Consider the following 26495-nt stretch of genomic DNA (forward strand, 5'->3'; position numbering starts at 1 on the left):
ACAATGTTTGTTGAATAGAAGATTTATTCGGGTGAGGCATGTTTCTCCTATTCCTAGTTTCTTCAGGAATTTTATCATGAGGTGATGATGGACATGTCCAATGCATTTTCTGTAGGTACTGAGATGACAATTCAACTATTAATTTTTGAGACTATTTTTGTGCTGAGTTACATTTATTTGATTTGCATCTATTGTGTTATCCTTGCATAACTATATCACATTTTCATTGTGCGTATAGAATTTTATTTTTAAATTTATTCATTCTTTGAGATAGGGGTTCTCTATGAAGCCCTGCCTGTTTTGGGACTCATGGGACCATATTGGCTTCAAACTCACAGATATCTGCCTGCAAGTGCTGCCATTCAAGTGCAGAGATTAAAGTATTCTTATGCTACTACACCAGGAGTTTCTTTCTTTGTTTGTTTTTTTGAGACACGGTTTCTCTGTATAACTCTGGCTGTCCTGGAGCTCACTTTATAGACCAGGATTACCTTGAACTGAATGCAGAAATCCCCTTGCATCTGCCTCCTGAATGCTGAGATTACAAGCATGCACTACCATGCCCAGCACAACACCATGCTTTTTAATTTGTTCTGGAATTCAATTTTCAACGCTTGTTAAGCTTATATAACTTTCAGGAATATTCAGGTATTGCAGTTGTTGTGAACTGCGGTAATGGTGTTGTACTGTTATCCAGTTTATACTGGGGGGGGGGCAACAGCAATTTTGTGGAATCTGATAGTGTTTCTTCCATTTCTGACTCATACAAACATTTGCTCTCCTTGAAAGATCTGTGGCAAAATATGATTGTGTATCTGTTTTGTTTTGGGCTTGTATTGCTTGGAAGACACCATCATGGCTTATCATTCTGTGTGTATTTGAGATTTGTGAGTATTAAATGGTATGGGAAGGACTTGAACTGGTGTAGCGCAAGGGGACATTGCAAAGAATCTCCATAAATACTACCCAAAATTAGTACTTGCCAGCATGCCTCATTCAAGAAGGATTAGAAGGTCCAAAAATAGACTCAAAACTAGAAAGGGGATATTTTGAATTCTTTTTATAGTGAGTAATTGTTCTGTAATCTGAAGAGTCCCATTACCTTTTACAGTGAAGAAGGGGACAGAAGTAATTGAAGCACGTGAGTATTTAAAATCTATACTCAATTAGGTTAGGGAGGGGAGCTGGCAAACTGATGGGATAACAATCAATAAAGCTAGGATCAGGAGGCCATTCAGGTGTGAACTTAAATTTCTGAGTGACTTTTCTCCTCTTAACAGAACACTGGCTGACACTTGCCTAAATATTCCTAACAACTGACACTTCTCAACCTCAGGGCATTTAAGCTGATTTCTCTGCAGAGTTGGATTTGAATTGGAGAGCATGCACCTATGTACCTGCTGCCCCTGGTGGCCGTGGTTCTAATAATGTGAGTGGGAAGTCACTTTCTTAGCCTGACAGCAAAATGAAGATTTTTGAGCTCTGGAGATAAAAAAACCTATGGACCTTTAAATGACCTGAAAGAGCAGAATGGTAGCAATGGTAACCTAGGACGGTGTTTGCAGAAGTGCCTTTTATGAAGGTAAAATTTCCAACTAGCTATTTACTGATAAATGGGCTTTAACATATTCTTAAATCTGAAGATTTTTAGACAGGGTAAGCAATATTTTTTACATGAAGCATCTGTTGCGATGTTAAATGTCATGTAATTTATTTTGGAAGATTTAACAAGTAAGCTGTGTTTATTGTAGTCAGCACAGTAATCAGTAGTAAATTAAGTGTACTGGCTCATGTTTTAATAAATGATTTTAACAGGGTGAGGAGCCGAGCATGTACATAGATATTTAACTGAAAAATAGAAAGGGGTTGCTCCTGTTTCTTCATTCATACACTGCAATACATAAACACAGAGTTATTTTGACTACAAGCCCCCCCCAAACATAAAACATTCTACCTGCACATCTTCAGCAACTGTCTAAACAGCAAAACTAAACAGAAATATGACAGCAGGTCCCTACTCTTAGATCAACCTGCTGCCAAGGCTTCGAAGGAGATTCAGCATGAGCCTAGTGAATCACAGTTGGTGCATCTTAAGGAAGTCATTGTAAAAGATTTCAAAGTAAAAGTGAAGTGCTTAAAACATGGAAATATTGTTTCCCCAAGGAAGAAAACCTACCTCATTTCTCTAAGGAAAAAACAAGATTAAAGGTAATTCTAATTTTAATAACAGAATATGTCATTTGAGTGCAAAGATGCATCTGTGAGCCCACATCTGCAGTGCTTAAGAATGTCTAGACAACAGGATCTCAGCTCTGTACATGTCCTGCATCTTCTTCACACCCTCAGTTCCTTCTATATCCTTCTCATTGATCATTAAAGCTCTAAGGTATATAACTTATACTATGAATATAATAAACCAGAAAATAGCAAGCTGTTTACACAAATGACAATTCTTAAAGTAATAATAATAATAATAATAATAATAATAATAATAATAATAGGAATGATGTTAAAAGTTTTTTTAAAAGATACATGAAATGAAACAAACTAGTATGTGTAATATGCAAATAAGACATTTTAAACCAAAACTAAATTAACCAGAAAAGCTATATTACACGTGTACCTCAGTCTAATAAACTGGAAGAGCAGTGGTTCCCATAATTCAAATAAGTAAATCATGTGATTATAAAACAGCATGTGGTTATATTGAAAAGCCTTACATTATGGGATAACTTGATCCACTGACTCTTCTTCTGCCTCTGGTGTTGCCAATGAAATATTTCACAATTCTGTGTAGGGTTACATTTTAAAGTGTTCTTTATAAATGTTCACTTTCTTGAATCCATATACTTTTTCCAATTAGTCAACCTCAACTTATTCTGTTAAGTTAGTTGTTTCTTCTGATACTACCTGGAGCCTCACATTCCACATGACAAGCTGAAGACAATTCCCTGATACTTATCTGCCTACTATTCTATTCTGTCAGCTGCTGTTTGTATCATAGTTAATATCAGCTGATAAACTGTATAGAAATACTAATGGGTGGTTGCGTGTCAACATTTACTCTTCATAGCCCAGTCATAAAACTCTGTGTTTGTGCCCTGTCTCTATTGATAGGGAGAACATATTTGTTTTTAATTTATTTATTTTACTGTTTGAAAATATTACACACACATATATGTTGATCAGATTGACACTTTACTCCCCTCCCAATCATCCATATCTGCTCACACCACTCTTTCTGACCAAATTCATGGGCTGTTGAAAAATAAAACAGAGCCTATTTATTCATCCCTGAAGAAAACGGACTCTCCTCTCCTCAGCAGCAGTCAGTAACCAATAGCACCTCACTTAAGAATAGGACTTCAGGGGCTGGTGAGATGGCTCAGCAGGTAAGAGCAACCGACTGCTCTTCCGAAGGTCCGGAGTTCAAATCCCAGCAACCACATGGTGGCTTACAACCATCTGTAACGAGAGCTTCTGGAGTGTCTGAAGACAGCTACAGTGTACTTAACATATAATAAATAATAAATAAATCTTAAAAAAAAAAGAATAGGATTTCATGAGTCCCTCTTTCATTAATGCCTGTGTTACTTGGAAAAAATCTTGTGTATGTCTTATGCATACAGTTACAGTTACTGTGCTTTCATGTGTGCAACATCCCTGTCATAGCCAGTAAAAACTGTTTTATTATACCTACCCACTATGTGTAGCTCTTACAATATTTTCCTCTTTTTCTTCTGATGTGTTCCCTAGGCCTGGGATTTATGGTTGATGTATAGCCGTGTCATGGAGCTCTGAGCACTCAACTATCTCTTATTCTATGGACCATTACAAACTGGTGCTATGGGTCTCTAACAATCATTGTCTACTGTAAAGAGAATTTTCTCTGATGATGTGAAAGGTGTACTCCTCTTTATATCTAAAGGTAAAACTAAGAGACAGTTTTATGCTATTTCCATATAGCAGGATATTACTAGTAAGAACTCCTTTAGGTCCTGTTTTCTGAGCAAGCATTCATGGGTATTTGGTTCAATCAATAGTGCCAGTCATGAGTCTTTCAGACTTTATATCCAGTGAGAAAGTGGTTGGTTGTGCTCACACCATACCACTGTCTCACCTGGGAGCATGTCTTGCCAGGCTGACAATCATTGTATATCTCAGGGTTCAGAGTTGGGTAAGAATCTTGATGACTTTCTCCCATGTTAGCAAGTAAGCCATATTCTAATAACATGAATACTAACAGGAAGGGATTACAGATTAGCACGAAATTGATTTGTCCATGTCCTAAGACACAAGCATACAATGTGTTGAGTGAAAGGAATTTACCATTAAGTTTTATGTGGTAACAAGCTCCACAGCAATAAACTATTCTGGTGGTATGGAAAAATATGAATAAATATATAAATATTGACTCAAAAAAAGGATAACATATGCCTAGCACTGCACTTTTTAGTAGACTGTTTTGTGTGGCATAGAACCTGCACTCTGTTATAGAGTAACAACATTGAAGTACACACATACAGACACACACACACACACATGCATAGACACACACACATGTGTTTGTGTGTATATATATATATATAATTAATTTTAAATATTACTTATACATTATATTATGAATATATTTTAAGCATATAATTTATATTTTATTACATAAAATATTTATTTCATTATATGATAATTATAAATATATAAAATTTATGTTTAATACATATAAATATACACAAATATGTTACCATTTACATACACCTGAGTGTGAAGCCAACTACTATAGTATGGTTCTATTTTGAAGTAGAGGTACAGAATATAATCTGAGGGTTCACAGGCTTCTTGGTTAGGTAAGACTGTTGATCACTTTTTTCCCAGCAGATTTCATAGTATGTATTCTGCAGGGTTTTGATATTTCATTAACATGAATATTATATAAAAAAGAAAGCCAAGAAAAAGATACCAGACTCTGAAGATTACATAGAGCATGACATTAAGTAGGGCATGCACATAGTTATGTTAAAATATTTATGTAAAAACCCTCTCCAATCTCAGACACAATTAGATATGATTCACTAATCAGTATAGTATGAGAACTCCCAGATCTCAGCTACTTCAGGCATCTCTAGAAAACGCCTCAAAATACATGCCTCTCCAATTCTACATAATTCCTCCTTCATCTGCATTTTCTTTTCCACATTTAAAAAGCTAACACACTATTATATTTCACTGATGTATGCTTAGAGTATAATACTACTTCCCTTATAGCTATTGGTCATTGCTAATATGTATTAGTGTTGTTAAATTTTTGCTGTAGAATAAGATTCAGGACATGAATCAAATCCTTGCTCCAGTTTTTGTTTTCCTGCAATAACAAGCTGGGCTGCAATTCTCACATAAAATCTTCCAGAACACCTGGCCAACATAACCATACTTTGGTCATTAGTGGTGACATTTTCCATTCTGTCCAGGTCAGTCGTCACAGCATAGAAACTGGCTGGACGTGTATTAACCTCTTCTGGATAGTTTCAGTACTGCAAGGGGATCTATCACACTTTATCTAGATGTGTTGAGTATTGCCTAGTGTCTTATTCTGGAGTCTGGGTATTTCATGTGTATTTGCATGGGGATCCAAAGGATCTCTTCTGGATACGTTTGTCATTGGAAGGTGATTGATAGCCACCTTTTAATATTTTGAGTACCAAAAGGCAATCTATCCCACACTCTGGAAAAGGCACTTTGACTTCAGGTAAATTTGGGTGAGGTACTGAGCAGGAAGGTAAGAGCTGACCTGTGTGACATCAGAAGTCCCTTCCCTAGATGTTGTGTTGTAACCTGGAGAGCCCTGGCATTTTCTGTCATGTTACTAATGTGGTGACTCCAACTGCTATTGGAGCATTCATTAACTACCTTTATGGTTCACCCTTAGACATGCTGACAAAACTGAGCAGGCCTCTTGGAGGAGAGAACAATGAACATACAGAGAACAGAAAGAGGCAGCCACAAGATGGCCTTTGGTCTTAGTGTTAAATAGCAAGAATTAATGGTCCTGGGGGAAGTCACTGTGAATCCTGGGCATGAAAGAGGGAACTTCCTAGAGAAGGTGGGCTTGAACTTGGACTTCCAGTAATGGGAATCAGGAGCTTGGAGATTCTGGGAAGCAGTTTGTTTGACAGAGAGCAGGAAATGTCAAGGCTGCGTCTGCTCTGCAAGAGTTCCTTAATTTCATTCTGACTGTCAGAAGAGGGCATCAGGATGCAGACTCCTCCTCCTTGCTCCTAGGGCTACAACACAAGCTGACTTTGATCTTAAGATGCTCTCTGGATGTCTTTGGTACTGGATGGCAATCTAGCACCCTCCTCTAGATATATTTGATATTACATGGAGGACTTTCATCCTTTTCTGCCTGCTTTGAGTATAGGAAATAAATCTAACCCATTCTTCTAGTCACTGAAGCTACTCCATGACACAGGCCTGAAGGATCATGTGAATTCAGGCTATGTCCTGGACTACCCTCATGCAGTGGCTGCCACATTCTGCCTCCTATATACTGAGACATTCTGGTGCTTATTAAACTCAGTATCCTGATGCCAGGACAACACAGGTTGGGGTTCCTTAGTAAGTGATCAAGGGCTTCAAGACCTCCCTCATGGGCCTGGAAGGAAACCCTTCTAAAAAGTTCCCAGGAAGTCTGTGCCACAGGATCTTGCCCACCTCAACCCTGTTACCACGTTTTTTAAAAAATATATCTTCAGAACACAGATTCAAGTTGTAGGTTCTTATTGCTAAACAGCTACCCAGAGCAAAAAAAAAATCAGTATTTGCTTGGAGGAGACTCAATATCAGGATGACTATATATAATCCTCACGGGATTTCAATGTGCCATCAAGGTGAACATATAGACAAAGAGCAGTGCTGACTAAGGTGGGGTTCCCTGTGCATGGAGACAGCATCACCTTGCAACAGGCCCCACTGTAGACTCCAGATTCCAAGGAGGCATAGACCCATGGGGGACACAAGCACATACACACACACAGACATACACACACACAGAGACACACACACAGGCACACACACACAATTGGTCCTCTATGAGGAGTCCATGTCTGTAGGCTTTTGCTACACTGCATCCTTGGTGTATTTCTTTAAGGTCCATGTATGTCTGATAGCAAAAATCAAGAAAAGAATATACCCCTGGACATATTTCAAGTTCTGAGACATTTACTACTTTCATCTTAGACACAGGCAATCACAGCTTGGTGGTGCTAAGCACTAGGGAATCCAGGACCTACTTGAATCACATTAGATACTAGCTGACATTGCCCTCCAAGCACAGCATGGCTGGCTAGCTTATGCCATCCAGAGTCAGTAGGACTGCAGTATGTGCTGAGGTACCTGACTAGGCACAGGGGTTGGGAACGATATCCTATCTTGAGAACAGCTGCCCTGATTTTAGGCCAAGAAGTGGGAGGGAGTGGGTAGGGGAGCAGTGCGGGGGGGTGGGAGGGAATAGGGAACTTTAGGGATAGCATTTTAAATGTAAATGAAGAAAATATCTAATAAAATAAAATAAAATAAAGAAGAGGAAACTTCTCAAGGAGTAGCTAAAAAGCTCTTGAAGGTACTGGACCAACAGTTTTACCAGTCCCTTTGAATTGTGTCAAACCGTAGCAAAGAATTCATAGCCAAACCTTGTCAATAAACAGTGAATGATTTATGAATAGATGGGAAACTTCATGGTGCATGCAGAATTCAGAGTTCTGGTCTCAGGAAGTAAAGAAATTTTCTTGAATGGAAACACTACAAAACTCTCAGTAGAGTGCAGGAAAAGGTGGATGGGCCTCCTCCTTACTTTGGGCCTATTGTACCCAAAAACAGGGAGGGACTCATGCCTATACTATTTGATTGGAATGCCTGCTGCATTGTTTTAGAGGCTCAGAGATAATCAGCTACCCAAACTATAACTATTACTTTTTCATTAACTATTTTCTCCAGTTCTCCATAAAGGTTATTCATCTGACTACCTGAGAGACAGTGTGGGCTTCTGACTACCCCACCATCCCCCCAGACACCTTGGATCTTTGTCATAGTGATAATGCATAGCTCAAGATGGTAGACAAAGACAACACAATCAATTTGAAAAGGATTTACATGATTTTTCCACTATTTTACTGGAGAGTTTAGGTAGCATTTTACAATGCACTCAGCACACCCAGGTCAAGAAGGCAGAAGGAACAGATGTCAATGCCAGAGCCCCTCCTGAAACTATGGATCCATTAAAATTGAGGTTTCATTGGACCCGAGGCCTGTTCATCCTCTATCCATCCAATTGAGTCTTAGGTATCTTATGAATACAGGATCATATTCCAATCTCCAACAGACTCAGGCCTAGAACTGGGAACTCAAAAATGCAGAAACTGGAGAAGTGAGAGCTAATGGGACTATGAAGAAGCAATCCAATGTCCCTGTTGGCCTTTGTTCACAGATGCCTATTTTGTCTGGTTGTTTTGGAGATAGAGAGAATGTGGGATTTTAGCTTTTGAAGAAGGGACATAAACTTTACAATTTGATGTTGCCCCTGTCCCTGACTTCTTCTATTGCCAAGTACAAGGGAGTTTTCATTGCAAAGAAATGGGGTTGTAAATCAGAGATTTCATGAAAACCCATTGCTCACTTTATTGAAACAATGTCTCCTCTCAAGGCAGTTGCACACTAACACATATACTCCAACTTGTGTAAAGGTAAAGGTGCAGGAGTAGGTTTCTGTCCTCTGGGAAACAGAGACACCTGGGTAAATCGACTGTTTGTTACATGAATGGACCCCAGTAGTAGATTTATATTGGAGAAGAATCTCCCTCATATAAGGATCCTAATGAAGATGAGCTAGCCATGAAATGGCACTAACAAACTCTCCCCATTCAAAGCACTGGACTTGTAGTGAATCAGAGAGAAATCTCTAGCTTTGGAAGGAGAAGTTGCCAAGAGGTATCCCCAGGGGCAAAAGAGAGACTCCAGGAAAGGGCACCTCAGAAACTGGTCAGATGGGGCAAGCTGGTAAGCAGGTAGGCCATGGAAGTTCCAGGTGACATCATCAGTAGCCACTTCCCTGGACAATCTCTTGTATCCAAGAGAACCCTAGAATCTTCTGTGATGTCGCCAGTGTTGTGGTAACCAGCGCAGCTTGTGGGGTATTCCTTCAGATCCTCATGGGTTCCCAAGCAGGCATGTTGTCCATGCTCCTCAGGGTATTTCGGAGAGAGAATAGAATACACACAGACACCAGACCAAGGCAGAAGGAGGCCAGCTGCCCATCATGGTAGGAAAGGGCAAGAAACAACTGGTCATGGAGAAGGCACAGTGAGTCCTGGGCAAGGTTTGGGGAGTTACCTGGAGGATGTGGGCTTCAGCTGGTCCTTCCAGGAATAGGGATTATGATCACGATCCTTCAGATTCCTCAATGATAGAACCAGAGTCAAGAGTGTTTGATGATTAGTTTTATAGACAGCCTGGTATTGACAAGCCTGCAGGGGCTTTGCTGAGAGATCTTAATTTCCCACTGAATGGCAAATTATGCAAAGACCAAGCTCTGTGAGAATAGAAAAGTGTTGTTCTCAGGATAGAGTGTTCATGTACTTCATCTTTTTTCTTTTAAAGATCTATTTATTTATTATATGTAAGTACACTGTAGCTGTCTTCAGATACTCCAGAAGAGGGAGTCAGATCTTGTTACAGATGGTTGTGAGCCACCATGTGGTTGCTGGGATTTGAACTCCAGACCTTTGGAAGAGCAGTCGGGTGCTCTTACCCACTGAGTCATCACACCAGCCCCATGTACTTCATCTTAATATAGTTTCCTCTAGGTTACATGAGCATGTGATGCCAAGCACAGAGAGGGTTATTCCCCTGCCTATGAATCAAGGTCTCAGACAGTTTGGTATTGAACACACATGATGTGGACTGATACACAGTCTGGGTTCTTGTAGCAGTGTACGAGCTCTCATCATGCATTTGAAGAAGACTAGAAAAGCGTTGGCTAGTATGCTGAGAGGTCCGAATTTGGTTGTCAGATATGAGCCGACAATGCCCTCCATTTATTCTTGCCTGGCCCAGCTTATGCATTTCAGGGCTAGGGCGATTACAATAGGAAGTCGGGCATATGTTTAGTGATGGTGGTTGTGAACAGGGACCTAGCTGAGGAGCCCAGCTTGAAGACAGCTATGATGCACTATCAGGGATTCTCAGTGTCTCTAGATTTTCCTCTTCCTCAGGCTTCTGTGTGGAACAAAGCATGGTTTCCCTTTCCCTGCCCTATTATCTCTACAAGGTTACTAGTGTTTTTCTACCTACAGGGTCTGCTGGGGAGGCATCACCCCAAGCCCCCACCATCAATGAGCAGGAGAAGAGACACGAGAGGTTGGAGAAGCTCAAAAGAGAGCTCCAGAACATAAAAAATGCCAGAGACGAACTTCAGGGAATCCTGGCCAACTACACTAACAAGGATTTAAATGACAGGTAGTCATTATGCCCAGTTCTTTGCTGACTATCTTGGGCCATCCCTGTTAAGCCCAGATTCCCTCATACCACAGGTGGCTACAACTCCAGGCTGTTTACATACCCAAATCAATTTTGCTGATTGGAATTTCGATGCAGAACTTCAAGTTCAGATAGGAGTGAGATGGGGTCACAGGCACTTTTGATTCCTCCAAAAGTAATTCAGAGCCTGTGGCATGAATCACAGTCTGAGGATGAAGGTAGTAATGTGTGAGCTCCCCTCCTGCCATTTAAGATGCTTACACAGGTGTTGGTTGGTGGGAGTTGCTAGGTAATGTTTGTTTATAGCCAATCCTTTCCCTAATTGACCAGGTGGTAATTTGGGTCCAATTGGTCCTGTCAACAGCTGGAGGGGCCTGTCACACATACTGCCTTTCAGTGTGACTGGATTGGCTGCAGTTCATAATTGCTTTTCTCAAATTTTGTTCATTATACTCTCAGATAAACCGAAATCAATTTATTTATTTGACATTCTGATTGACTCTGTGTGTGTGTGTGTGTGTGTGTGTGTGTGTGTATTTGTGTCTCTGTGTGTGTTTGTGTGTGTGTGTGTAAAAGAGAGAGCTAGACAGAGACAGAGAATGACAGAGATACTGGGTGCATGTGAGCTTGTGTGTGCATTTGTGGATGTGTGTGTTCCTGTGTGTGTGTGTTCCTGTGTGTGCAGCTTAAGATCTAGAGAGTCTGTATCATGTGATATATCCTGAGGTTGTGCCTGACTCCATTTCCAGGCAATAATAGTGAAGAAGCCAGGGAGGTTCATTTTTAGTAGCACAGCACTTGACCTTTGTGCTCACTGTGGATGCACATTGGAATCTCCTGGTAGGTTATAGAGGCTTTTCCCTGTAGATATGATTATGTCCTTTGGGAAATGATGTAGCAATAGAGCCAAGGATTGTCAATTCCGTGTCTCAAACCAGGAGGAGAATCATACAGATTTAATGTGGACCCAGGCCTGTGACACAGATTCCTGGAAAGTTCTGGGAGAACTAGTTTATTCTTTAAAACCCCTACAGGGAGCTGAGGCAGATCAGCACACTGCCATTACTTCCCTGGGCTTACTGGCCCAAGCTGAAGAGTAATAAGTTTAATAAGCACCAAGTGTAACCGGTAACAAGGAGCTAGGTCAAGTGGCATATATGGGGTGGGGTAGTGCATGATTCAGCTTGAATTGAAATGATCCTTGTATCCTTAGTTCACGGGACAATTTGTTCTTTGTCCATGCCCTCCCACAGGATCAACTTTGAGACATTCATGCTTGAGATGCAACATGATCAGGTGATGACTGACCTGAAGAGAATGCCCCAGGACATCAGTGAGGCCTTGTCCAAGTGCAAGCAGTTGACTAAAGAATATCAGTTCTACTGGTGAGTGACTAACAGGGTCATGACCTATCCTGTACCTAGGCACAGGATATGTCAGCCAATCCTTGTCTTTGAACTAAAGTGGGGACTCAGGTTCTATACTCTTAGTCTCTAAACAGGAAGCCTGACTCCTTCAAACAAGGCACTAAGATTTTAACATCTTGGATCATTTTGACCAAGTGTGAAGAGACTGGGAGCCCCTCAAGCCACTGTCCTTTCCAACTAAGTATCCTCAAGATCGAAAAGGTGTCCACCATGATGGAGATATCAATCAGCCTTGGGTCTCTTGGGCTCTGAACATAGATTTATAGATGGGGTTTCCAGGAGAAACATAGAAAGAGTCTGTGATGCTTGGGTCTCTTCACTCCTAGAGAATTTTGCCCCAGGTGGGTTTTTTTTTGTACCACAGACTTATAAGCACATATAGACCCCATGTTCTTTTCTGAGAGATACATGAGTCCCTGTTGGTGTCAGGGTTTTCAAAAGTACCTTGGGTCTTCTGGAAAGTGGCAGTCCTCTGGATTTGATCTCCCTCTATGTCCAATCTGGATACTTGTTTGGGGCTGCCTGGGGATCAGGGCCAATGATGAAGGAATGGTCTTTGGAGGAATGGAAGGAAGATGGATGCTTCCTGGATTAACCATGTTTTGTTTGTGGCTCAGCTGCAGGAACTGCAATCTCCTGATTGAATCTAACCTCATCCAGCACAAAGTCAGGATGTTGAGGAAGGAGAACAGACAGCTGCTAAGGGAGCAGATTGCATTGGAAGAATGCAACATAGAAACAAAAACACTATGTAAGGAAGGCATCCAGAAGATCAAAGACCACTATACTAAGCAGCAGCAGGTAGGATGAATGAAGCATCAGGGGCAGAATGCCCTAATGTGTGATCATAAACACAGTCAAGCCTATGTAACCATCCTGCACCTTATCCAGGCTCTCTCCTATTTCTCATCCAGTTTTACACTTCTGTGATAATTTCCAAGACTTTCTGTGGACTTACCCTCTTTTGAAGAAATTGGATTTCTGCCATGCCCTCTCCTCCCCATCCTAGTCGGCCACCTCTAGCTTGCCACTCTAGGCAGAGGAGATCCTGGACCCCTGAAGGCAACCCCTTGAGGTTCTATGGTATGGAGAGGTGCCTCAGGATGCCACTTCCTGAATTATCTAGGAACCAGGTCCTCTGTTCTGCTCTATGGCAACTCATCCTGAGGGGCTTGGGCCTGTCCCTCAGAAGGACAGAAGGGCAGACTCCAATTTTATTTTGTATGTGTGTGTGTGTGTGTGTGTGTGTGTGTGTGTGTGTGTGTGTGTCATGGCTTGGCTGAAAAGATGCAGCATCCTTTCACTGTCTCCAAGATGAGGTACTAGCACAGGATTGCAGTACCTAAGGAGCCATAAGCATAGCAGGGCTATTGGTTTTTGTTTTTGTTTTTGTTTTTTTTTTCCTTCATGAGTATCCCCTTTAGAGTTCAATGCTTACCCTTGGGAAGATTTGCATGACGCACACTCTTGCTGATTACAGTATCCTTTCAGTGTGCATGAATTTCCTGTGAGATGGTTTCTCTGGGGATTCCCAGATATAGGGGTTCCCAAAAAGAGCCAAGGAAGGATTCAGCACTCCAGAAATAATAAGAGCCTTCACTTCAAAGTTTGCTAGGCTCCCTAGAAGGCCTCTGTTTAATGTTAGATTCAGACACTGATACACACTTATTTTTCAATATCAACTATTTAGACTATTGGAGAAATGTGGTGTTTTACTTTAACTCCAGCACAGTGTGTAGTTCACAATCCATTGTCAAGCAATTTTTTACATTTGAGAAAAACATCCAGGTCCAGGTGCTCTCTTCCCCTTCTCCTATGTGGATACAGGAAAGATCTCAGATGAAAGGTCATACTGGATTGTCCTGGTGAGTAAAGCTGGTATTTGCTGGATCGCTGACATGGCAAGATCTCACCAGGCTTTTTTTCTCTTCCTCCTGTAGGTCTGAAATATTCTGCAGAAGCTCAAACAGATGAGAGACCAGGTCAAGATCTTGCTCAGACACAACTGTTCACCAGGAGCACTGGGTGTGCAAAGCAAATTAACCACCATTGCATCTGATCCTTGTAACCATGGCAATCTTGGGCTGCATTTTCTTCTTTTTTGGTTTGCTATGGGTAATGAGGCCTTTATTTTGTCTAGCCTCTGGTCCAGCAAGACTGCCTGTTTGGAAGGCTTCAGAGAAGTGCTGAGATACATCAAGATCTGCTCAGCATCCAGGAGGGCTCTGAGAATGCCAATTTTGGCCGGTCCTTTTGGGTCATCTAGGATTATTTCATGGTGATCAGTCAAGTAAATTTGAAAAACTTTGAGGTATCATCTGTAACATCTCTAATGCTCAGACTTGGAAGGACTAGTACATCAGCAAAAAACCCACCCCAATGAGCCATGCCTATATTCATCCTGAACAGATTATTACCATCAGTGACTGCCTTTGCATTATTTCACCAAGGCCAGCAACAGGCTGTAGGTCTTTGCTGAACATCTGCAGCAAGAGAATGATGCTTAGCTTAATTATTTTGTTTGGTTTTGGTTAGAGTTTTGATTTCTTTGTGTCTTTGGTTTGCCTGTGTTTTCATTTGAAGTTTCATTATATATTCACTATCTTTTTGTTACTGTAATTAATTTGCTTTTTTTGCTAAGTCTATATACTGTATAAACTGACTCCCCACTTTAAGTTGTTATTGAATAAAATTAGTGTATTGTTATGGATAAAACATCATCTCTAATTATTTCTATCATAAGGACAATCTGCATTTATGTGTGGTTCATACATAGTCCTGTAACACCAGAAGTTTCAGGCAAGAATGGGACTCTTCAAGTATCACGTTGTTTAGGCTTCATAAGTAGTACCCAACCAGCCAGAGAGCCACAGAAAATTGAGATTTTGGTGTGGATAATGTGTCAAACTATGTGGATCCCAAAGTCAGGATGAAAAAAGTATCCATGCTCTATCTCTATAGTCATAAATTTAGCTACAGTTATGACGTACTCTCCTGTGCATGACCACGTTGGACAAACAAATAAGATACACAACAGTATTTCTCTAATACATCCCAGGAAATAAAAATATTCACATTGAGTAATTAAAATCTTCTGAATTATAAAGTAATTTGGATAAAAATGACCTTCAAAAGTCATTTCATAATTGAATGTTTGATACCTACCTCATAAAAATGTTTTAGGAAGGACTAGTAGATATGGCCTTGCTGGAGGAATTTTGGCACTGGAGGTTGGCATTGAGGTTTCAAAAGCTCATGCCAGTCCCTGCCTCTGTCTTTGTCCCTGTCTTTGTCACTATCTCTCTGTCTCTGTTAATCTCACAATGTTTCTCTCTTTATATCTCAGTCTATACTCTCACTGTCTCTGTCTCTGCTTCTGTCTGTGTGTCTGTCCTTCTGTCTGTCTGTCTGTATCTATCTCTTTCCTCTGCCTCCTCTATATGTATCCGATGTAAGTTCACCTACTCCTCTAGTGCCATGATGTCTGTATGCATGCCTGACTGCCTCCTTCCATGTTCCCCACCTTGACAATCCTGGATCACCCTTTTATATTGTTGGCCAAACCCAACTGAATATTTTCTTTATACGTTATCCTGGTCAAGGTGTGTCCTAGCAATAAAACATTGAATAAGAAAGCAAAACAAACTCTTAATCAATGGAAAGATCAGCTACGAGATGGGAGAGGAACTTCACTAAGTGTACATATGACAGAGAGTTCATTTCTAGACAATCGGATGGTGTTAAAAACTAAACACCAGGAAACCTGCCTGTTAAACATTAAAACATTTTAAATTTAAACATTTCAAAATGTTCTATGGCTGTCCATGGTAGAGCACACCTGTAATCCCAGCAGTCAGATGGCAGAGGCAAGAAGAACTGCATGAGCCTCCGGAGAGCCTGGTCTATGTACTAGATTCTGGGACAGCAGGGATAAGTAGAGAGTCCCAGTCTCAAACACACTCCCTTCTTATGTTCTGTCAAACTGAACAGAATCTTCAAAAGAAGAGAAAGAAATGGATCATAGATATGTATTTAAATGTTTAATATCCTTCTTCATCAGAAAAATGCAAATTAAAGTAGTTTTAACCTTGTATCTTACTGCAGTCAGAATGGCTATTACAAGTAGACTAAATGACCACAACTCCTGGCATGACTGTGGGGTAAGAGAGTATATATTCACATGTACAGTCATTATGAAAAACAGGAGAAATGTTCTGGAAAACATTGCTAGAGATAGATCTTCCGTAAGAACCAGCTGTACTATTTGTGGTGGTTTGAATGAGAATATATTTGAATACTTGGTAAACAGGGTATAGCACTCTTTGATGGTATTCAGAGCTATGGCCTTGTTGTGGGGGTGGGCTTTAAAGTTTCAAAAGCCCAGCTCAGGGCCAGCATCCCTGCTTCCTGCAGATCCAGATCTAGAACTCTCAGCTACTTCTCCAACACCATGTCTGCCTCTGCATGATTCTGTCAAGTCAAAAATGTACTAAAGTTCTGAAATGGTAAGCAGGCCCCCATTTAAATGCTCTCATTAAAAGGTCCATCATGGTCCTGATGTCTCTTTTTAGCAAGAGAACACAGACTCAGACACTATTCCAGGGCATATAGCCAAAGGCATTATCCTAAGACAGAGACCTGGGTGTGCTCATGTTCCCTCCTGCTTTATTCACAATAGTCAGGACATCAAAACAACCCAGACATAAATATAACTGATTAAAGGATAATGAGTACATGGTTCATATACACAATGGTAATGAACTATGACAATATAAATGAAATTTACAGGTTAATGGATGGAGACATGAATAATCTTTTTGAGTGATATAATCCAGACCCAAAAAGACAAATACCACATGATGTGTCTTATGAGGATGGTAACATTGAATGTCTAGAGATGTGCATTTAAACTGCAGTATCCATAGAAGGTAATGCACTAGTGTTGGGTTATAGGAGGATATTTCAAGAAAATAATAGAACACATAATTTGTGAAGGAGAAAAAGGAAAACAGTAGGACAGAGTGAGGTAAATGTCTTGGGAGATTGCAGAGGAGTGTGGTGGCTTGAATATGGGGGTGGTACTTTTAGGAGTTGTGGCCTTGTTAGAAACAGTGTGTCAGTGTGGAGGGTAGGCATTGAGACCCGCATACTAAACATATGTCCTGGTGTCTTCTCACATCAATAAATCTCAGACTAACACCTGGGACAGTAGACTACCATGTCCAGAATTTGGTAGAGTTGAGTGGGTTGGAAGTCCCAGACCCACAGTAGATGGCAAAAGTGTCACCTGCTTCCTACCAGGCCTCTTTCATGGGACCAAAATCTCTACATAGGAACATGGCCTGTGGTTATTTAGAAGAGAATAGGGTTCTCCCTGCTAATGAGGTAATAGAAGATGGTAGGGTTCAGTCAATAAGCTTCCCTTCCTGGACATTCCTTCCTCAGAAGTTACTTAACTTCTAGTCTAACCTTAAGATATGTTATGCTTTCATTTCCATGAAAAACAATCAATAAACAGTTTACAACCAAGGACTAACTCTCTCATCAAACCAACTGTGGGTTACATGGAGAAAAAGCCTTTGCCTACAGAGCCTTGCCATCTAAGTCTCCAACAGAAGGTCCCTCAATACTCCTGGGCTAGTCACCTCTGAGCTAATCCAGAATTCCCCATTCCCTGATTTCAGGGCTAGTTCTTAGCCTGCTGGCCTCCTCCATGCTCAGCTCCTCTGAGACTTCTAGCAGTGCCTGCATGTCCAAGATTCTGAGAACCCCTTGCCCAGTTATCCTTGCAGGCCAGCAGGGTCAAACCTGCTGTGAACTCTCTGCAACCCAGCACTGTCTGGATGTCCAGGATTTTGTGGGTCCCTGTCCCCAAACTCCTAAACATAGGCCTGTGGAATTCAGAACAATATACTACCCAATGAAAAGCCCAGGGCCAAGTTTGGGTTACCTTGTTTGGGGTTGCTCATCATTGAGTCTCATACATACTCCCCAATCATTAAAGACTGCTGCCATTGCTCTTCCTTCCTTTCTGGAAGTCAATGGTAAGACCACATTGCTGAAGGAGATGGTATCTGGCACAGGCATCAATAAAAAATGAAAAAAAAAAAAAAAGATCTGGCAACTGTTATTCTAATTTCAGCTTCTCTAAGTGGGCTAAACTGAAGAGGGAGCCCAGGGCCTCATGTATACCAAGCAGCAAACACTACAGGAGAATACACTGTACTTCACCACAACACACTGCACCACACCACACTACAGTATACTACACTAGAGAACCCCCAGTCCTCCTGTTTCTCTGAGATCAACTTTCTTTCTTAGCCCTTTCTCAGCCTTCCTGCATGGATTAACTGCCCAAACAAGGTGAATGTAATAAAAGAAAGTGAACCTTTTCCATTTTCATAATCCACATTGAAATTTACTGTGCACTCTGTGCAGAGTTCATGACCACCAGGAACACCTGGCCTCCCTTCTCCCCATTGTCACTTACCGGGTTCCCTCTCCATTTTTTCTGTTGTCTTTCTAATCTGAGGATACAGCCTTGGATACTCAGGTTTTGGGTACTTTGTCCTTTCCTTCAGACCTCTGTATTTGCTGTGTCTCCCCTTAGGACTCTGTGCATCAGGCTGAGTTCTTAGTAGAGCTGTTTCTAACTCTGCATCAGCAGATACTCACAGGAGCTTCTGGCCCTCAGACAGGTGGTTCTTCAAAGCTTTAGAGAAGAGATGTGACTCTGAAGAACACCCTAACTGCTGCAGATGGATGGCTGCTGAACAAACTCCATGACTAGTTGTCCCAGGAGGGTTTTGGGACTCCTCCAAATCTGGCTGCACTGCAGCTTCTCCTAGAATTCAATGTGGATGCCTTACAGGTTAAGAGCATCAGTCAAGTACCAAAAAGGTGGCCACATGGACGCATCCAGAAAGGCATGGTACAGGAGAAGCTGAGAGTCCTACATATTCATGTAAAGGCTGCTAATAGAACATTAATGTCCAGACAGCTAGGGTGAGGGTTTTGACCACACACACAGTGTCCCATATACTCTAACTTAGCCACTCCTTCTTATGTTGCCACTCAGTGGGTTGAGCATATAAAAACCATAACAAATATTGATGCAAAAATACTCAATAACGTCTTGGAAACTGTTTCTAATAACACATGCAAATGATCACTCACCATGATCCAATATGCATCATGTATAGGATGTAAGAATGATTCAATGTTTTGGAATTCATCAAAGAAATATACTATGTAATAAATTTAAGAAATTATTATTTGATCATCTCATTAGATATTGTATCATCCCACGGATGCAGGAATGATTCAATATATGGACATCCATCAATGTAATCCACTATATAAAATAACTTAAAATATATTGGATAATCTCATCAGATGCTGAAAAAGTGTTTGACAAAATACAATATAACTTCAAGATAAATGCATTGGAGGAATCAGAAAGTCACGTTTCAGAAAGAAACAAGCAAAATAGAGCAACCCAGTTGCCAACATCAAAATATATGGAGAAAAGTTAGAAGCCATCCCATTAAAATCAGAGACAAGGAAAGACTTCCCCTCTTCCCCTATGTATTCAACATAGTCTTTGACATTTTAGCCAGAGCAATCAGGCAAAAATGCCGATCAAAGTGATACAAATTGGAAGGGAGGAATTCAAGACACTACAATTTGAGGAGTATGGAACATTACACATAAGTGAGCTCAAAAAAATCCAGGAGAGAACTCCTACAGCTGATAAACCACTTCAGCAAAGTCAATGGATACAAAATTAACTCAAACAATCCAGGAACTTTCCTCTACTCAAAGGATAATTAGGCTGAGGAAGAGTTTTTTAAAACCTACATACTTCACAATAGTCACAAACAATATCTCGGTGTGACTCAAACAAAGCAAGGGAAAGATCTGAATGACAAGAACATTAAGTCTCTGAACAAAGAAATCAAAGAAGACTGTAGAAGATGGAAAGATCTCCCATGGTCATTGATGAGCAGGATTAATATAGTAAAAAAGGTCCATCTTGCCAAAAGCAATCTACGGATTCAATGCAATCCCCATCACAATTCCAACTCATTCCTTCACAGAGATAGAAAAAGCAATTCTCAAATTTATCTGAAATAACATAAACCCCAGTATAGCAAAAACTATTCCTAACAATAAAAGAATGGCTCAGGAAATCACCATCCCTGATCTCAAAATATACCACAGGGCAATAGTGATAAAAATGTCATGTTTCTGGTATAGAGAGACAAGTAGACCAACAGAATAGAATTGAAGACCTAGAAATGAACCTACATTCATATGGTCACTTGATCTTTGTCAAAGGAGCCAAAACCATCCAGTGGATAAAAGACAGCATTTTCAACAATTGGTGCTTGTTCAACTGGCAGTCTGCATATAGAAGAATGCAAATTGATGTATTCTTATCTCCTTGTACAAAGCTCTAGTCCAAGTCACTCAAGGACCTCCACGTAAAACAAGATATATTGAATCTAATACAAGAGAGAGCAGTAAAGAACCTCAAACACATTGTCACAGGGGAAATGTTCCTGTACAGGACACCAATGACTCATGCTGTGGGACCAAAAACAGTGTCAAATGGGACCCCATAAAATTGAAAAGCTTTGTAAGTCAAAGGAAGCTGTCAAAAGGACAAAACTGCACACACATATAGGGAAAACTTCTGTACCAACCCTACATCTGATAAAGGGCTAATATCCAAAATATAAAAAGAACTCAAGAAGTTACACTCCAGAGATCCTAATAACCCTATTAAAGAATGGGGTACAGAGCTAAACAGAAAATTCTCAACTGAGAAATCTTGAATGGCTGAGATGTACTTAAGAAATGTTCAACATCTTTAGTCATCAGGGAAATGCAAATCAAAATGACCCTAAGTTTCCACTTCACAGCACTCAAATGGGCCAAGAACAAAACTCAGCTGACAGGTTATTCTGGCAAGAATGTGAAGAAAGAAGAACATTCCTCCATTCCTGCTGGGACTGCAAGTTGGAAAAACCACTTTGGAGATCAATCTGGCAATTCCTGAGAAAGTTGGAAATGGTTCTACCTCAAATACAGGTATACCACCATGGTACATATATACCCAAAAGATTCTCCAATATATTAATAGGACACATGCACCACTATGTTCATAGCAGCCTTATTTATAATGACCAGACTCTGAAAACAACCCAGATGTCCCTCAACAGAAGAATGGATACAGAAAATATTGTACAGTGTACAGAAGTACTACTCAGCTTTTAAAAACATTACTTCATGAAATTCAAAGGCCAATGTTTGGAAGTTGAAATATCATCCTGAGTGTGGTATCCTAGTCACAAAAGGATACACATGGTATGTAGTTATTGATAAGTGGAAATTGGTCAAAAAATGCATGGAATGCCCACAATACAACTAACAGACCACGGGAAACCGAAGAAGAAAGAAGATCACACCAAAGTGTAAATGCTACAGTTCTACTCAGAAGGGGGAAGAAAAGCATGTTTAAAAGTAGGAGGAGAGAAGGATCTGGGAGGGAGAGAAGAGTAGGAGGCAAAGGGGGTTCTGGTTCAGATATGGGAGGAGATGGGGAAGAACTACAGAGGGAAAATCATTTGAAAGGAGGTCTGTACCCATTGAGGAGGGGGAACTGTGTGTAGTCACTATAAAGTCTCAGATGCCAATGACCCAAGAGATTCCCAGAACCCAACAGGGAGGACATTAGCCTAAATACCAAAGAAAGGGGAAGTAGGTACTATACAGACCATATTTATTGGATAACCATGGCAACCTTTTAAGGTTGGGGCTACCCAACCACCTCAAACATATTAATCCAGAAATCCTTCTCTCAAAAGGAAATGCAGGTATAAAGAGAAGAGCAGAGCTTGAAGGAAAGGCCATCCAGAGACTGCCCCATGTGTTCCAGGTCCTCTTGAGAGATACTTAAGTCCCTGTTAGTGTCACAGTTTACAGATGTACCTCGGCTTCTGAAATATGGCTGTCCTCTGGATTTGACCTCTCACAATGTGATGCTCCGTGGCCAATCTGGACAATTGTCTGGGGCTGTCTGGGCACCAAGGCCTATTGTGGCAGGGATGGTCCTTGGAGGAGTAGGAGGAAGATGAATGCTGACTTGTGTAATCATTTGTTTGTTTGTGACTCGGCATCGAGCACTGCCACCTCCAGAGTGAATCTAACCATCTCAAGCACAAAGTCAGGATGTTGTGGAAGGAGAACAGACAAACTGAACAAAACCTTACATAAAGTTTTGTTTATGATAAGCAGATTGCATCAGAAGAATGCTCCAATGAATCAAAGAGGCTGTGTAAAGAAGGCAGCCAGAAGACCAATGACCTATGTACCAAGCAGCAGCAGATAGGGTGCATAAATTATGAGGAGAAGGTTGCAGTCATGTCTAACCTTAAACACAGTCAAGCCTAAGCAACCATCCTGTACCTTATCCATGCTCTCTCCTATGTCTCATCCAGTTGTTCATTTCTGTGATCATTTCCAAGACTTTATGTGCAGTTATCCTCCTTCAAGAAACTACATATTTGGGAACTAAACAATCCTGCTCAACTAAAAGCTGCATTTCCTTATGATAGATAGGTTGAACACATAGTACACAAGTACATGCCAGTATGTTAAATGAGTTCCATGTGCTTGCCTCCATTGTAGTAGCACAGAATGTTGATTGATGAAGTCAGAGCTTCAGCTCATTTGCTTCTGAGGGGTCATGTGAGATCACAGGTAATACAAAATTTGCAAGTATTAGATCCCAGTGGAATTGCCATATGTGTGGAAATCTTTGCCTTTGGGGGGGGGCGGCTTTTATGCTTTCTCTCCCCTTTCCCTGCATTGCAAGATGGTCTCATCACTCTGCCTACATCTTGGCTCACACTGAAAGAGCCTGAGCAGGTACCTGTCAGTCTTGTTTTCTGTCAGTGTTGCTAGAGTTCTTTCCTAGAGCTTATATTCTGGAGCTGACTGGATCAACAGGGATGTGAGAATGGCTTCTCTCAGCCTGAGTGTTGGTGTGAGAGATGTGAGTCTTCAAGAATGAAATTTCACTAACACTCAAACCTAGTCTAAGAAATGTGCCCCCTAAGAAATGTTAGTGCCCAAGGGATGGATAGCAGAGTCCTGTGTCTCACATTAAATATAAGCCTTCCATAGTCCCCATTCAACTGTTTCTCTACCATCCATTGTTATCTCCTCATAGTTTTCTACTCACTTATGATTTTTGACAGAGATAGCGACAGGTATATATATATATATATATGTATATATATATATATATATGTATATATATATATATAAAGAGAGAGAGAGAGAGAGAGCATGTGTTTGTGTGTGGCATAAGCATGTGTGTACCAATATGTATATTGGTGGGTGTGTTGAAAGTCCAGTTATTTATGTAAGCTTTTGTTCAGTTTTTTTTTGTTTTATTTATTTATTTATTTATTTATTTATTTATTTATTTATTTATGTGTGTTTGTTTGTTTATTGGGACAGCATCATTTGTTTGTTTGTTATTCAGCCTTTCTGTAACATATTCCCTGGAAACCAGGTCTGTCACTCAACCTGAGACTTCCTGTTTTGTTTAAGCCTTCTGACCAGCATCTGTGAATATTCTGTCACCTCCCAGGCAGAGATCTTTGTAGGGTTTGGTCTCAATTAATTGTTATGAGGTTCAATTGCTCACAGCTAGGAAAATCATGGTGTTATTTTCTATAATTTTATACAAACATTTTAGTGTTTTGGGTTTTTTTTTATTTGTTTGTTTTTGTAACTGCCAATTCATTAACAAGGAGGAAGACAATGCTGTCTGCTTCAGGTGCCAGACACACAACTTGACTCACTGTGCCTTCTCATGAGTTTTATCTCATCATGATGGAAACTTCAGAAAGTGGTAGTAGGGAGGGGGTAGACCAGAGGTGGTCTTACCCAAGAAACCTGGGCTACATGTTATCCACAGTGGAGTGTTTCAACAATTAATGCCTTTCTTAAGCAAGAGAAACCATGTTGCCAACACTTAAAAGTGAATGAAAACATAGATAGTCCAGCCCACCTTTTCCAAATCTTACCATGTGACCTCAGATTCCCCTTCCCAGTCCTTCCCTCATTCCTTACAACTTCCAGACCTTTCGTTTGGAGGCCCACCCATGTGAGAAAAAAACGCAAAGCAGGCATGGTACCCTTGGAATACGCGTATGATATGGTGAACAAAGGAGTGCTCAAAAACAGCTAGCTGAAGAAATGAGACAAAATGGGGCTCAAGGATCTCGATGTTCCTATTGAAAGAACACAAAGGAACCTAAAACAACAGCCTATCCTTCTAAGATCGGAGTGTGGGGCTCTTGGAGGTCAGGGGGCAGGAGTCCAGGCACCCCGGAGTCACAAAAGATGGTTCCCTGGCCTGGTGGGAAAGCATTGGTATTGGTTGAGGGACCACAGAAGCCAACTTACCTGGAGTATCATGGCTCTACATCCACTGGTCCTCAGACTCCAGTGACCCTGGGATCAAGCTTCTTCCTGAAGCTCCACTTCTGTGTCTGTCTTCTGCTGCAGGGCCTTCACAAAGCACTCTTTCTCTTGCCTGTCTCGTGGATGCTGGCAGAGATCACAGGTGATACTTAGACCCCTGTGTCAGGAGGTGAGGACACCAGGCCAGATGTGACCTTCGTGGCCACTTCCAATCCAGCCACACGCTATTGTCCCCCTCCCAGTTGGTCACTGCTAGCTTTCCTTTCTAGGCAGAGTTCCTGGACCCCTGACAGTAACCCCTTCCAGCTCTATGGTATGGAGAGGTGACTCAGGATGTCACTTCCGGAATTATCTAGGAACCATGTCCTCCAATCTTCTCTATGGCAGTTATCTCAGAGCAGAGCTTCTCGGGCCCAATACACTCCTAGGACAGAAGGACAGTCTCCAGTTTTATTGTTTTCTAATTAAATTGTTTAGTAATAAAAAGTTAAACATGTAAGCATTTTAAAAATAAAACTTAGACTCCTTTGCTTCATTGCACTAAGATAAACCCCTGGAATCTAATGAGTGTCTTACTGGCTTCACCGAGTGGATTCATGGAATCCTACAATGCATCCCTTTGCAGATGTTGTTTTGCTGAGTGTATCATAGACATGACTTTGCTTCTGTACAGATTCCCTCTCATTGTTTTGCAGAGTGTTGCATTTAAGAAAAATCAAGGCATGTTAAGTCACTAACCTCTTTTTGGCTGGCATTATTAACTTGTGTGTGTGTGTGTGTGTGTGTGTGTGTGTGTGTGCGCGCGCGCGCGCGCGCGCGCGTGCACACGCACAACTGTATTTTTAAATTGGGTATTTTCTTTACTCACATTTTCCCATTTCCTGGTTTCCCCTCATGAAAAAAAAAAAAAACTCCCCCAATTCCCTTTCCACTCCCCTTCTTACTAACCTCCCCACTCCTGCTTCCTGGCCCTGCATTATATCACATGAACTGTAATGTGTTGAATTGCAGCTACTGGATAATATCTATGGCTAACTGTTTTTATTGGTGCTAGAGAGTATTATGAGAAGTAGCTAAGCTAGGTTTAGAGAGCAGAATATATTTCAGCTTGGAGCTTGCTGGAGGATGTTCTTCTGAACTCTCTTTTTAAGAACCTTGAATCTTGTGTGGACCCACTTGTGTGTGCAAAGGACCCATTTATCTGTTTTATATCATACTTGTAGAAGCAGCAAATATCTGCATGGAAAAAGTTCCTGACAAGGAAATCAGCACAGGCCCAGGCAGGACAAGTTGGGTTTATTTAAGAATCGATTACACATCTCAGGTCTCAATACTTACTCAGTTGTCAGGAAATGTGCTGTAATATAGCAGTGTTTTTATTGGTATGTGTGTGTTTGTGTGTGTGTGTGTGTGTGTGTGTGTGTGTGTATCTTTGTGTGTGTATGTGTTCTTGCCCAGTTTTTTGTGAGCATGTTTATGTGTCATATTTGTGTAATGGTAGGTCTTTGTTGTAGGTGCAAGTATATAGTACTGTTCATTCATGTATTCTTTTCTTTTATTTGTGTGTGTATGTATATGTGAAGACACATATTAATGTGTCTCTGTACACATATGTATGTATTTGTTTGTATATTTTCACATAGTCACTTGGTGAGCAAACACCTTAAATGATATAATAGAGGACAACTTAAAAGAGAAAAGTACTCTGTCAGTTCATTTTGCATTGGGGAAACAGTTCTTCATCATGCCTGCCCACCTAGCTCACTAGAACAAATGGAGACAAACATGGTATAAAGTCAGATTTTGAAGGGTTTGTAGAGGGAAAAGTGCTTATCTGTATTGAAATCATTTGTAAGAAAAGAAAGGAAGGTGGAACCTGGAATTAGCAATGAGCCTGTTGTGTTAAACCCATTTGGCTGAGAGTCAAAAAGGCTGGCTAAGCCTTTGTGTTCCTTCTCTGCACATCATGAATAGTGACTGCACAGTGGAGTACCAGGGGGCTTCTTGCATCTTCTTGGCATCCTAGTTTATTTTCAT

General features: G+C 40.8%; 2 long non-coding RNA genes across 2 annotated transcripts; one reads left to right on the forward strand and one right to left on the reverse strand.

The window, feature by feature from the left end:
• Positions 1-3136: 3136 nt before the first annotated feature.
• 1700047E10Rik (RIKEN cDNA 1700047E10 gene) lies at positions 3137-24767 on the reverse strand. Its single transcript, NR_073363.1, has 3 exons — positions 24441-24767; positions 3347-3465; positions 3137-3258 (listed from the first exon to the last, which is right to left on the reverse strand). It is a non-coding gene; the product is annotated as an RIKEN cDNA 1700047E10 gene (long non-coding RNA).
• Positions 9153-14669, forward strand: Gm8212 (predicted gene 8212). Its single transcript, NR_166053.1, has 5 exons — positions 9153-9351; positions 10344-10506; positions 11781-11912; positions 12572-12755; positions 13895-14669. It is a non-coding gene; the product is annotated as a predicted gene 8212 (long non-coding RNA).
• Positions 24768-26495: the final 1728 nt, after the last annotated feature.

Source organism: Mus musculus, chromosome 14 (genome assembly GCF_000001635.26).
Source record: "Mus musculus strain C57BL/6J chromosome 14, GRCm38.p6 C57BL/6J".
NCBI lineage: Eukaryota > Metazoa > Chordata > Mammalia > Rodentia > Muridae > Mus > Mus musculus.